Source organism: Sceloporus occidentalis, unplaced genomic scaffold (assembly GCF_023333645.1).
Source record: "Sceloporus occidentalis isolate IW3139 unplaced genomic scaffold, rSceOcc1.0.p SCAF_4, whole genome shotgun sequence".
NCBI lineage: Eukaryota > Metazoa > Chordata > Lepidosauria > Squamata > Phrynosomatidae > Sceloporus > Sceloporus occidentalis.
Genome location: NW_028316984.1, coordinates 134,644,832 through 134,659,520, shown reverse-complemented (window position 1 = coordinate 134,659,520; position 14,689 = coordinate 134,644,832). Strand labels below are relative to the sequence as shown.

At 45.0% G+C, this 14,689-nt stretch overlaps 1 protein-coding gene across 7 annotated transcripts in view; it reads left to right on the top strand.

The window, feature by feature from the left end:
- Positions 1-800: 800 nt before the first annotated feature.
- Positions 801-14,689, top strand: part of CKAP5 (cytoskeleton associated protein 5) — a 105,492-nt gene continuing 91,603 nt past the window's right edge. For 4 of the 7 annotated variants that reach the window (XM_089521568.1, XM_089521563.1, XM_089521570.1 and 1 more), the window contains exon 1: positions 801-901. The gene's annotated coding sequence lies outside the window, so the exon portion shown is untranslated. Of the gene's footprint in view, positions 902-1,046; positions 1,185-1,252; positions 1,285-9,212; positions 9,246-14,689 lie in introns of those variants that run through there. The other 3 variants (XM_089521564.1, XM_089521567.1, XM_089521565.1) reach the window with 3 other exon arrangements.

The window sequence follows — 14,689 nt, the reverse complement described above, 5'->3', positions numbered from 1 at the left end:
ACTGTCCCCAAACCCCTAATAGTTGTCCACCAATAGATTATGGTCTGGAAGGAGCAGATTGCCCCTTTCACTGGCCATGGGTCCAAAGTCTTTCATTGGCCATGAGCCCCAAATCTCAGAGCAACCAGTTTTGAGGTTAAGGCTGGGGAACTTGTGAAATCTTGACCCCGCATTTTGTCATTACAGCCACTGCTGACGCGTGATGATGGGAGTAGTGGCAGTTAATCACAACCCAGAGGACAACACCAGGCGCTCCTTCTGAGGAGGAGGACTCAGGCTTCCCTACCATCATCATATATTTTAATTAGTATTTTACATTACTATTATTATAGCAAGGCAGGCCAGGCAGATATAATGTGAGGGATGCGGTTATTTGCATCATGTGAGGAGACGCTGCCTGTGACGTGGCTGCGTCTGTGTGTGTGTGTGTGTGTGACGAGAGAGTTGTGAGGCTTTTTAAGGCTGCATCCAGACTGGAGAAACAACCCGGTTTGGCCCCGATTTAACTCTTTTGTGGCTCTTTGCTATGGAATTCTGGGAGTTGGAGTTTGTTGTGGGGTCCAGAGCGGAGCGGAGCTCCGCTCTGGACCCCACAACAAACTCCAACTCCCAGAATTCCATAGCAAAGAGCCAGACAAAAGTTAATCCGGGGCCAAACCGGGTTATTTCTCCAGTCTGGAGACACAAGGCCTCAACCGTCGCCCTCCGTCTCCTAGGAACCCAACCGCCGTGGCCGGATTCAAACCGCCCAATCACGTCGCGCCTTGGTGGAGAGGGCGGGTCGAGTGGCAGCCAATAGGCGACGGGGATATTGTGGGGGGCGTGGCCTGCGTCAGTGCTTTTTCAAACCCTGCGGAGGAGCCGCGGCCTTTCTCAGGTCGGCCTTAGCGCTTGGCTACGGGTGAGTCTTTCTCTCTCTGTTCCCTTTGTGAGGAGGAGGAGGGGGCGATGTGAATCAGGCGAAAGGGAAGGGGGCGGGCGCGCGCTCTCCAGGGCCGTCGTCAAGGAAACGGCCGGGACCCCCCCTCAGCGTCGTACTTCCGCCCCGGCCGCCGGTCTTGAGGCCCTCCCGGCCCCCGTCGATCCCAGCGCCTGCCGAGCGAGGGTTGCTAGGGCAACGGGGAAAGGGAGCGGCGGCGGCGGCGGCCGCCTAAGGCCTCCAGGCCCAGCTCTCCGAGTCTCAGGTGAAGTGGGTCCCCAGGTTGCCTCCACGGGCCTGGCCCCCCCCCCTCTCTCTCTCTCTCTCGCAGGGCGGGGCTTTGAGGGTCTGTCCTGCCCTGTCAGGTTGGTGTTGTGTGCCTTCTTCAAGCCATTTCCGACTTACCGTTGCCCCGAAGGCGACCCTGTGTCGGGGTTTCCCTGGCATGCTTCGTTGCAGCGGGTTTGCCTTTGAGGCTGAGAGAGCGTGACTCGCCTAAGGTCACCCAGTGGGTTTGCGCGGCCGATCCGGGATTCGAACCCTGGCCCTCCATGCCGTCTTTGTCCAGCGCCCAAGCCATCGCCTGCCTTCAAGTCCTTTCTGACTTATATTGACGCTATGGAGGCCCAGCCATGTTTTCCCTCCATTGGCATCTTTCCTCACAAGGGTTTGTTGAAGAGAAGGTTAAGAGGGGATATGAGAGCCCTGTTTAATATTTGAAGGGATGTCATATTGAGGAGGGAGCTAGTTTGTTTTCTGCTGCTTCAGAGAACAGCACCCGGAACAATGGATGCAAGCTGCAGGAAAAGAGATTCCTCCTCAACATTAGAAGGAACTTCTGACAGTAAGGGCTGTCCGACAGTGGAACACACTCCTTCCTCAGAGTGTAGTGGAGTCTCCTTCCTTGGAGGTCTTCAAGCAGAGGCTGGATGGCCATCTGTCAAAGAGGATGCTTTGATTGAGAGTTCCTGCATGGCAGAATGGGGCTGGGCTGGGTGGTCTTTGTGGCCTCTTCAAACTCTATGATTCTGTGTTGTTATTGTCATTGTTATATTTATTTGTATCACAATATTACAATATTACAATATTAAAAAACACAACACGCTTATTCCTTCCATATTTCATAGAATCATAGAGTGAGAAGAGGCCACAAAGACCATCCAGTCCAACCCCTTTATTCTGCCATGCAGGAACTCTCAATCAAAGCATCACCTTTGGCAGATGGCCACCCAGCCTCAGTTTAAAGACCTCCAAGGAGGGAGACTCCACTACACTCCGAGGGAGGAGTGTGTTCCACTGTCCATTTGTGGCTTTGATATTTGCAGATTTGATTGATATGTTCTCTCTAGGAATATCTAGGTCCTTCAATGGTCAGCTTTAACTAAAAGTTGCACTGAAAGACCTAGAGATCCCTATAGAGAATACTCTACTAGGCCTTTGTATCTCCTCCAGTGCAGTTCTGTGGTCAGCGTCTGTCAGACGTTGACCACAGAGTTGCCCTGGAGGACCTAGAGATGCCTAGAGAGGTGTCCTGTCAAGTAAAAACATGGTGCTTTTGTTATTTGTGGTTTTTCTTTATTCACGGGGGTCTTGTGCCCCTAACCCTAGTGAATATGGAGGGTCAAGTGTACAATGAAAAACAGAAATGGTTGCCTTTGCTTTCCTCTGAGGCTGAGAGGGCTGTGGCTTGTCCAAGGGTTTTCATCCTCTAGGCAAGATTTGTTCAGGGCAGGGGACTGTCGAATAACAATTTGTAAACTGCTCTGAGAAGTTTCTGTGGCCAAAAACAGATGTTTATTTGCTAATTGTTGTTTTCCACCTTGATCCGTGGGGAGTTGCGAGTAAGAAATAATGTTTGTTTCTTATTTATTTACTTGGACTATTTATACCCTGCTCTTCAGCCACAAAGGCTCTCAGAGCAGCTTACAATGTTTTTATTATGCAGTTCCTTGCCCTCAGGGAATAATAATTTAATTTAATAATTTATAATAATAATAATAATAATTATTATTATCACTCTTACTATTGCTAGAGCAGGGTGTACGTACTCTAAATAAATAAATAAAATAGAAATTGCCATTCTCTGGGGCTGGGAGGGTGTGACTTGCCCATGGTCACCCAGGGGGTTTCCATGGCTGTGGAGGGATTCGAACTCTGCTCTCCAGAGTCATAGTCCAACACTCAAACCACTATGCCATGCTGGCTCTCAAAGCCCCTTATTTTGACTTGCACCTGACCTCCATGTTCTCCTATCACACACCCCTGACAAGACAAACATTGGGGTCTGCTGCTATGAGAAACAACAGCAGCACCCACTCCCACAGCTCCAAGGGAGAAAGCTGGCAAGGAGACTTTAGCTGCTGATCTTTGGGGCCACGGTTGGCTCCTTCTCACCTGCCTGCCCTGCTGGGCAAGTGAGTTTTTTGCTCCAAGACGCCTGTTGCGGTTTGGCTGCTTGGCTTCCTTCCTTCCTCTTGAGAGTGGGGAGTGTTTCTCTGGTGGAAAATAAGCAGTTCCCAGGATTTTTCCTCTGCTGCTGTAATGCAGAAGCTGCCACATGAGTGAAATAAATAGGGGTGTCATAAATATATCTGTACCATAGTATGTAGTGGTGTCTCCTGTGTTAGAGAAGCAGAGGAGAAGATGCTGCTACTTATCCACAAATAGTGATGGTTGCTGGTAGCAGCAACAGTCACTACATACCAAGAAGGGGAGGGTTCAAGACTAAATGGTGGTAACTGCTATTTCTAGTTGCTGTTATTGCTCACTTGGCCTTGTAACTACAAACCTTGCAGCTACTACCATGCCTTCCTAGTATTATTCAGGTTCATTTTCTCTCTTAGGAAAGACAACCTCCAGCTCTTGAAACAAAAATGGCTCTTATTGAGCTTTTCTAGGAAGGGTTTTCACTCTCTCCAGAAGGCCTTAAATGCAAAACCTGGGTGTTTCTCCTTAAATGCTGGAATGCTGGTTCTCTGTGTTTCTCTTCTCTAGCTATGATAGGTCAGCTCAGGGTCACACATTTCTGATCACTAGTGCTTTCTAATATGGGGTTGCACAACTATTCTCTTGCATTAGCAGCTGTGTACCAGCAAATAGCTAGGTTATAACCCATATAAAAAGTGCTACAGGGCCAAAGGGCTGTCTAATCTAGCATTATCTTTCCTATAGGGACCAATCATATGCTCTTGAGAAGTTCTTCCCTTTTCTCCTTTTCAATAAAGGTGGCTTATTACAAGGGAGAGTTTGAGTTCCTTCAGTCAAGTTATTGAGAATAGGAGATACCTGAAAGGGTTCCTCAAATACGTTGAAAGATTCATTTAGCTTCACTCTTGGCAAGGAGAGGCATAAGTACCTTTTTGTAGAGTGAAGTCCCCCCCCCTTCCAAATGGAGATAGTCGCTATGTCCCAAGAGGCCTGGAAAAGTACTAGGTATCCTGGCACATAAATATTTGATATTGATGTCTTGAAGCTGGAAACATTTTAGCTCTCCACAAGATTGGTAACACCTTACTCAGAGGGAAACTACTGTAATGTAGTATCTGATCAGGCCCATTCCCATGGTACCTTCCATGATCTGAAATCTGCTTCCGTTATGGTTGCTAAGTGCTCTTTACTCCAAAACTTGGAAAGTTCATAGAGCATAATGGTGCTATTACATTCGTCCCTGTACATTTGTGGCTTTGACTTTTGCGGATTTGGTTATTCACAGATTTTATTAATATGTTCTCTCTAGGAATATCAAGGTCCTCCAGTGCAACTCTATGGTCAACTTCAACCAAAAGATGCACTGAAGGACCTAGAGATTCCTAGAGAGAATACTCCACTAGGCATTTGTAGTTCCCCCAGTGCAATTCTATGGTCAATGTCTGGCAGATGTTGACCATGGAGTTGCACTGGAAGACCTAGAAATTCCTAGAGGGGTATTCTCTCAGGTAAAAAACATAGTGTTTTTGTTACTTGCGGTTTTTCAACATTCATGGGGGTCCTGTGCCCCTAACCCCAATGAATGTGGAGAGACAAGTGTATTTCAGAACCCACTTGTTACTTAACACTGTCTAGAATATGTTGCAATTTCAAAATATCTTTCTTTGACATTTTAACTGCATAGAGCTGCTGCAGATATGGGTTGTATCATTTCTAACAACAGCATCTTTGTGGCTTCTAGTACTGTAATAACTTTGCAAGCTTGCTGCAGTTTAGGATTGGGTCCTCATCCATTGTTTAAAAACAAATGAGCCCAGGAAGAGCTTTGTCAATCTGGAACTAAAGCATTTTTAAAAAACTCTCTTAAATGCACTTTTAAATTTCTAGTTCTTATGATTAGGCTACCAATTACTTTCTGAAAGTGTTTTGTCTCAATCTGGTCATACTTTAATGACAGCTTGAAAATACACTGAGGATGCTTTAGATACGGTATGGAGCAAAAACTTTGTAAAAACGAGCTGGAATATTCTGCTTCAGTGTGAAATTAGGTCATGTTTGCCCTGTTTAGAGTCTTGCAAGGGTAGGCTTTATATTAACTATGATTACTTGCTCCGTATTTTCCCATGCACAAATGTCAAATGAATTGCATTTTCTATGATTCGGTGATTCTCCTGTTTAATAATATTGTCACTGTTTGGATTGTTTGCTGTTAGTGTTGTTAATTTTAATAGTGATAAGAACTTGAAATGCCTTACGAGAAAACAAATTGGAAATGGAACTGGAGAATAGTGGCTTTCTCCATGCCTCACAGCACTTCAGTTCTCTTTCCACAGGACATGGTTGTATAAGTGTGTCTTGTTTCTAGCTGGAAAAATCCATTCAATAAAAGACATGGTTTTACAATCATCTCCTGCAGGAAAAGGTCTGACGCGCTATGACATGCGATAAGGCACAGAGAGAGCCACTACTCTCCAGCTCCAGTTCCAAGTTGTTTCTCATGCGATAATGCTTGTTTCCCCCAATGTGGTTGTAGTGCATATGTTATTTATGTAGGTACTTAAGCTGCAGTCCTATACTACACCAGGGAAAGGGAAATTCTGGTCTGCATGTGTAATTTGACCTGCAGGTGGCCCCCTCTAAACCCTTTCCCTCAAAATTCTCCCGCTTCCCCTTTCTCCATGTCAGTCAGAAAGAGGGCAGGAAATGAGGGTGGAATCATCTTCATTGAAAGACTGGAGACAGCAGTTCATGCACCTAACTGGGAAAGTCACCAGTCTCAGAAAAGGAAAAACGAGGAGGAGTTTTACCAAAGTGTTGTTCCTTTTGGAGGAAAGAGCAGAGCAGGCAAATCTTCCTAGACCTGAGTTCCTGCAGTTAGTGCTTGGGCTTTTGAATTGTCTGTACCAAATTCCCACCAGCAGGAGCGTGCAAAACTTCCCAGGTCCCAGAAATACTCCTGCAGCCACTGGATTGGATACATGCCCAGCTTTGTTTCTCTTCTTACCTTCACCCAAAAGAAAGTGAGGACAGAGCAAAGACAAGTCATGACTGACACACGAACTGGAAACTAGGATGTGACCATATCTGGGATATCAAACAGTGTGGCTGTGTCCCTTTATGTCATCTCCCCTTACGCTTACATGGTGATAGAGGAATGGGTGTCTGGCTCAGGCCTCATACCCCCTATAAGCAACTGGACTCCTCGGAGTAAACTCAGTGAACTTGACTTCTAAGTAGACATGTAGTATTGCACTGTTACTGCTCTTATAAAGATAAAACTGTTCATCCAAAGAAATTTAGCAAAATGAATAAAGATTAATTGTGAATTGCTTTCTTCCTACCTTTGTAGTGTTGTGTTTCCTTCAAATTGCTGGATACTGCCTTTTAAATTAACTTTGTTTCCCACTTGATAATGTCTTAAAATTTATTATGCATACAGAGAGCTTGATTTGAATTTAGAAGCCTGGTTAACTACCAGTGAGATCTGTTAGTATGTGATCCTTATTTCTTTCCTTTCTCTGTGCATGAAATAAAATCAAGGTTCCACATACTTTCTGGAGGATGCTGCATACAGCCTTCTAGAATCTAGACCTTAAAAGGTAGAATTTGTTCAGTTCACCGGGTGTTTATCCAATAATTAGCCTCTGTATGTTGCTATTAAAACTATATGATCCTTTGTCTCCTCCTTTGGAGGTTTTTAAACGGGCCGGATGGCCATCTGTCTGGGGTGTTTTGATTGTGATTTCCTGCATGGCAAGGTGTTGGACTGGATGGCCCTTGCGGTCTCTTCCAACTCTACGATTCTATGATTTATGCAATTGCTACTGTTATCCTTGTTCTATAATGCTGTTGTATGTTGGGTGCATTTTAGTAGAATTGTGTTAGCCTTTCATGTTTCCTGGACGTCTGGGTAGTGACTAATAAGGCGTTTGTTTTTAATATATTGGGATATAATTTTAGCATTTTATAGTGTTGTGTTTTATCATCCATTCTTGGTTATTTTTGTGATTTGATGATCCGCCCCCCTTTGGTGGAAAGAGAATGAAGTTAGGGAATTTTAAGAGGGAACTCAAGCTTTGCAACATTGTTTATTAATCATTATTTGCATCATTAAGAAATGTTACAAATTTGTATTCAGCTATAGTCTCTTGGAGCAATTTTGGAGCAAGGTGCTGCAGTTCTAATAGCTTGAGAAGTGAGATGTAGTTGGTCACCCTGAGGGTGATATAACCGGCATGCTAAAAGGGCTGCAGAGTTGACTTCAGCAGGAGAAGCTAACCTTGTATACTTGCAGTTCTGACTTGGAGGGAAGGAAGTATAGTATCTTTCCAGAATGTTTACTGGAAGGAAATGGAGAAGCATTAGTTGTGCTTTCCATAGTCTTTATAAAAGGGGCTAAAGCACAAAGATGGAGGACATGTTTTGTGCATGCTTTTCCAGGTTCAGTCCAGTGCATCTCAAGTAAGAGTGGGGAAGAAGCTCTCAACAGTGGCTAGTAATCAGTGTAGCTAACACTGAACTTGAAGGACCAATGGCTTGCAACTTTTTATGTCAGTTCTGCTGGGGGGGGGGCAGTTTTTCTATACATAAGAACAAAAAAGGGACCCTTGAAGCATTTATTTCCCTTGGCTGGTCAGTGAGAGTAGCACTGCTGCCTGGGCACCATGTGAAGGCCTTCCAGTGTCCCCTGCAGTGGCTCAGGCATGGCTTCAGTGAGACAGAGGGCCTGGATGTCTCTCAGGAGAGGCCCTCTCTGTCCCTGCCAGGCCTTGGGTGCTTATAGGCAGCTGTTGTCGGAGCCATTGCAGGAGAGCTAATAGGCAATTTGGGCAGTGTCCACATGGTAGAAAGAATCTGGTTTGACACCACTTTAACTGCCATGGCTCACTGCTAGGGAATTCTGGGAACTGTAGTTTGTTGTGGCACCAGAGCTCTCTGACAGAGAAGACTAAATATATTACAAAAGCAGAAGCTGTCAGAGTTGGCTAAAATAGTGTATTGTGTATTTAGAGATTAGGGCTGCACTGCAGAAATACTCCTGTTTGATGCCACTTTGGTCCAAAACACACTGCAGAAATAACCTGGTTTGGGACCGCTTTAACTGCCCTGACTGAGTGCTAGGGAGTCCTGGAGCCTGTAGTTAGTTGGGCACCAGGAAAGGCTCAACATCTCACACAATGACAGTTCCCAGGATTCCCTGTCCTTGAGCCAGGGCAGTTAAAGCAGTCTCAAAGGGGATTATTTCTGCAGTGTGTTTTGGACCTTAGGTCAACTTCTAGGTACAGAGGTCATATTTCTAGGCCCTTGAACAACAAGGTATTGCACTCCCCCCCCCCCCCCAATATTAAGATTCTCCATGCTGAGGAATTCGGGGAAGGGTAGGTTTTTGGGGAGTTTTTGCTCTGTTTTGGGGAGACATTTAGCCTTCTCTGCCAGATAGCTCTGGCGCCACAAAGAACCGCCATTCCCAGAATTCCACAGCACGGGAGCCATTCTGGGAGTTGGAGTTTGTTGTGGGGTCCAGAGCGGAGCGGCCCCACAACAAACTCCAACTCCCAGAATTCCATAGCCTCGAGCCAGACAAAGAGTTAAAGGGGGGGGGGGCAAACCAGGGTCTTTGTCCCGTGCAGCTGCGTCCTGGGAGGGGGCCAGGGCCCTGCCTTGTGGGGCTGAGCCCCCTTTCCCTGGCTGCGAGGAAGGGCGGGGCCGGGGCCTTTGTCTGTCCCAGGGCTTCCAGGGATCCAGGGCCTGCCTTGGCTCAGGTGCGGCGCTGGATGGGCCCGCCTCTCCCCGCCTTTGCAGGAGGAGGAGGAGGAGGAGGCGCTTCTCCTCCTCCTCCTCCTCCTTCTTCCGCTGTCTGGCTGGAGATGCAGGCGCCCTCCCGCTAAGCCGGCGCTGGGTAAGGAGGGCTCCGGCCTAGTCAGACCTGGGAGGCTGAGAAGGACAGCCCCAAGCGCCTGCCTCGGTGCGGGCAGGCAGGCAGGCAAGAGCAGCACTGCCCCGGGAGAGGCCTCCTTTTGCGCCTCCGCCTCTGGCAAAGGCATCCTCCCGATTGCCCTGGGTCCCAGGCTGAAGGGAGGCCGGGTCCTGTCGCCTGCGAGGGCTGGGAGGAAGGGGAGCCAAGGGGGGAGAAAGGCCCATGCAGGGCAATGCGAGTAGGCTGAAGGGCCATGGGAGGCCCCTGGCCTCAGTTGGGGATCGGGGGGGGGGGGGCTGCAAGGAAAACAAAGACTTGGTGGGGGAATCAGGGAGGGAGGGGGGAAGGGGATGGGTCACAGCAGTCGGAAAAGACAAGCAGAAATACCATACTGCTCTTCCATTTGCTGCTTTACATTTTTGGGTTTACTGATGGGCCTCCGCAGCTCTGTTAAAATAAAGCAACCCTATTGCCCCAGGTGGCTGAGGAGCAATGATGACAGGCAGCACTCCCAAGCCTTGCCTCAAGCTAGACCTGCAAAGCCATCCTCCTCATTTCTTTCCTTACCTCCTTTGGAAGGGTAGGTTACAGGGCCTTCTCAGGTTGTGGCGTGCCTTCCGACATAGTACCTGGGAAATGTTTTCTTATATGCTTTTCTACTCTGTGAACACGGACACAAGGGTTGGCCTTGTTTCAAGATTTTTAAGTCCTACATAAAATGCTTGCTTTGAAGGTCTGATATCTTTTTGTTTTAAAATCAACATGGTGCAAGAACCTAGTTCCCCCTCCCCAACCAATATCTGGCCTCTGTTTGTCAGCAGATGTCAACATCAACGTAAATGTTGATGTGAATCAGGAGTCGGCAAAGTGTGTCCAAAAGGTGCTACTAAATTATTACCACTTTTGGCTTTACAGTGTAATCTTATAAGTCAGAGATGGGCAGCTGTGGCCCTCCAGAAGTTTCTGGATATCAGTTCCCAGAGTTATTCACCACTGTGTATGTTGGCCATTGCTGATGGAAGTTGTTACCCCAAAACAGCTGGAGGGGCACAGTTCCCTCCTTCATTTTGCTTGTTTACTCAGAAGCAGATTCCACTGTATTGTGCCATAATCTGATGCACATTTACCTGGAAGTAAACACCATTGTGCACAATGGGTTTTGCTTCTAAATTCCAAAAATGCAGAAATAATCCAGTTTTAGATAGCTCTAATTTTTGTGGCTCAGTGCTAGAAAATCCTGGGAATTGTAGTTTATTGTGGCACCAGATCTCTCCAATGAGAAGGCTAAATGTCTCACAAAATTACAGTTCTCAGAATTCCCTAGAATTGAGCCAGGGCAGTTAAGGCAACCTCAAACTGGATTACTTCAGCAGGGTGTTTTGCACTGAACGTGGATTTAAAATTGTACTGTGAAGTCGAAGGCTTTCATGGCCGGCATCCATGGTTTTTTGTGGGTTTTTCAGGCTCTGTGGCCATGTTCTAGAAGAGTTTCTTCCTGACCTTTTGCCAGCATCTGTGGCTGGCATCTTCTGAAGATGCCAGCCACAGATGCTGGTGAATCATCAGGAAGAAACTCTTCTAGAACATGGCCACAGAGCCCAAAAAACCCACAAAAACCCATATAATTGTACTGTAGGTATGGTTGTATTTTCTCCCCTGAGACATAGGTTGACATTCTGTTTCATTTTCCCATAGACAAAATGTAAACATTTTTAAGCTCCATTGTCATTCAGTAGGATCCAGTTAAGCCTTTGTTAATTCTACCATTGACATCAAGAAGACATTATTGTGCTGGACCATTTGATTGATGCCACCTCCTGAGTTATAAGCATGTTGGTCCAAAACAGACTGCAGCAATAATCCAATTTGAGACCGTTTTAACTGCCCTGGCTCAGTGCTAGGGAATTGTAGTATATTGTGGCACCAGAGCTCTCTGACAGTGAAAGCTAAGTGTCTCACAAAACTACAGTTCCCAGAATTCCCTAACATTGAGCCAGGGCAGTTAAAGCAATGTCATTATTTTGCAGTGGATTATTTTGCCATGTGTTTTGGACCATTGACGCAACAACTGAACTCAGTAGGGCTTACTCCTAAACGAGTATACATAGGATTGCAATAAGAAACTTCCAAATTAATCTTTTTGATAACACCCCAAACTGTCAACATTATACAGTACTAGAAACTTTTTCATTTGTGTTTTTAAAACAGTTTTCCCCCAAAATAATTATCTAAGATGGTTTAATGCTTGAAGCTTTGCATTGAGACTTGCTAAGGGAGAGTGCTAGTGTTTCTGTCACTGAAAAACTAGGATCTACTGGAGAGGGAAGACTTATGCACACTGCACCTCTTTGCTCATCACACATACTTGCTGGATGGAACAGAGCTAATTACTGTTTTTTGGCCTGACCTCACAGAATGATTAAGTATAAAGTGAGGTATATGTTTACTTTATAAGAAAACAAAACAGACCTAAAGGTGCTTTTTCATCTTGCAAATATTGGATAGCTGCTGGATTGACACAGAAAGCTTCATTAAAAATTCATCTAAGGTTTTGCTTTTAAATGAAATCTTGAGCCTAGTTTATCTTGGATTGCAGCATAACAATAGTAACTTTCTGAGTAATGGCAAGTGGCAGTGATCCAAAATAGTATTTCAAATGCAGCCATCAGCTGAGTAGTATGTACAGCTGCACTTCCACACATTCATCTCTTGCTACACCTATCTCTCCTTCCTGCTTCTCTGTTAGTTCTCCTACTTGGTAAATTCATATCCCACTAACCCATCTGTTGAAGTATCAGAACTTCCCTCTTGCATGTGGATTCTGTCTTAACTTTCTTTGTTTCTGAGGCCATCCATGTCGTGCTTGTGCTAGTGTTGCTTCCCAACTATGATTTGGTAATTGAACTATTGCTTGTTTTAGATTGGGGCAGTGTCCTGTTTGTGTTTTCAATTGTAAGTTCTGTACTCACCTGATTGAACAGTGCATGAAATGCCAGCTTCCTGCCACAATAAACTTACTGGTATCTCAAAAGAAATGAGAGCCAGCAAGTTGTAGCAGTTTGAGCATTTCCCTAGGACACTGGGAGACCAGGGTTTGAATCCCTGCTTGGACATGGAAATCCACTGGGTGACCATGGGCAAGTCACACTCTCTCAGCCTTAGAGGAAGGCAAGGGAAAAAACACTGCAAACAAATTCTGCCAAGAAAACCCTGTAATAGGATTGCCTTAAGGTTTCTTTATATCAGAAATGACTTAAAGACATACAGCAGCAACAACAGCTTACCAGTTTCAAAAGTGCTGACCATCAGCATTATAGTGTGATCTTCCTGTTCCCTGCTGGAAGGAAGTGCCAGACAGCTGTTGGGAAGTTATAACATAAGCTGCTTTCAGGAGTGTAGGAAAATGCCTCCACTTGAGTTTATCAGCGAGTGGGAGGGAATGGACATACATAGTTGAGTGTTTCTGGTCTTGAGGGGGGAAAGGTAGCTGCTGTAAAGACAGGAAGATCTGCTTGAGTCACTTAGCAGGACCCTAGTTTTAGGTGGCCAGAGGCATTCTGTTAGGATAATGTAGTAGTATGCCATATAGTATGTGAGCCAGCATGGTGTAGTGGTTTGAGCATTGGACTATGGAGACAAGCATTTGAATCCTGACTCAGCCATGGAAACCTGTTGGGTGACCTTGGGTAGTCACACTCTCTCAGCCTCAGAGAATGGCAGTGGCAAACCCCCTCTGAAGAAACTTTTGGAAATTATTTGAAGGCACACCACCACCACCGCAATGCCATATAGTGTCTGGACAGTTGGACACTGAGACTGTGGGTAGAGGAGTTCCCTCTTTGCCTTTTTGTCCTTTCCCTCCACATGTTCGTAGATCAGCAGAAATCTTGACAATACCCCAGGTTTCCTCCTCAACAAAGTGGTCTAAGGCTTTGGTGAGAAGAGGTGCAGAATCGAGCTGATAAGTGGGGTTGCTCATTTTTATTGTTGGAATACTGCAAGACCACAGATCAAAACCCCTTCAGATTCCTGTGACTACTCTGATGTTTTGCACCAAGGCACATGCAGTCAGTTGGAGTGTATTGCAAATAGCATAAGAGTCTATATGTTAAAGGCTGACAGCATTTCCCTCCCATAATTAGAACTGTCTATCCTGTTTTGTAAGACACTTCAGTGGCTGGTTGTTGGGATTCTTGGAAGTTCCTGATGTTCTTGTTACTCTTGGATACTTTCTTCTTTTTCATGGTTTTTAGCAACTCACAAGAAATACCAAGCAAAAACTGCTTAAAGAAAGGTTTTGTAAATCAAAACTGCTGAACCAAACTGTTCTGCTTTTGTGTGACTGTTTTTTTAAATATAGCAGTAGCATTCTTAAACTTGTAACAACTGTTACCATGGACTGATACAGACTGCCAAAATAAAGCTGCTTCGGGTCTCTTTGGTGATATGCTATTTAAATGATGCATGGGTCCTAAGAGTCCGGAGGTCATGCCAAAGCCACACTCCATTCCTAAGCACCGGAGTGCAGCTTTTGGTGCAGCTTCCGGATTCTTAGGACCCATGCATCATTTAAATAGCATATCTCTAAAGAGACCCGAAGCAGCTTTATTTTGGCAGTCTGTAACAGGCCCATGAGACTCTTACTTTAGTACATTCAATGGCCATCATCAACTGCTAATGCATGTTTTGCTTCTAATTAATATCTTTTTCTATGTGTCACAAAAATGAAAAGAGAGGTAATGCTTTATGATTCTAGGAGATGGTGATGTAAAATAACTCTCAATATAGCTTATGATGTTCTCTGTAAATATTATGCTGAATATTCAATACCATTGTGTTGCAATTTATTCCATTTTAGTAAGTGATACTGGGAGCAGACTTTTGAAACCAGCTGCTATATGGTCAATAATGTTTCAAAACTGGTGCTGTAATATATACATAGAAATGGTCATTCTTTCCCAAGCTGGCTTTGTAACTACCTGCTAGCTTAGGTAGTTACAAAAATTGGACACTTCTGTCCTATTATTATGTAAATGGTGTTACATGAAAGACAGCTTTCTTCTATAATACTCTCATTAATGTTAGAGCTGGTAGCTCTCTTGGGTGTTCCAGATACCTCTGCTCTATTGACTTGGGATTACAGAAACTGAGCCCAGGCTTTGCAGATCCCTTGGAAGGGCAGCACATTCTCCTATATGGAGGTCTCTCTGTATGACAAAATCTTTTTATATTCTTGTTTTTCTTCTATAGTTGGGTTTTTAAAATTTTGTTTCTCTGTCTTTTTGTCTGTCTTCCATGTGTTATTATTTATATTATTTATCTTGCTTCTAAAATTGTAAGGCTTTTAACTGCATAGATTGTTTTAAAGATGCTGCTGTTTTGTTTTTTTAATTTTAAGTGTCTATTGGCCATTCATATAAGTTGGT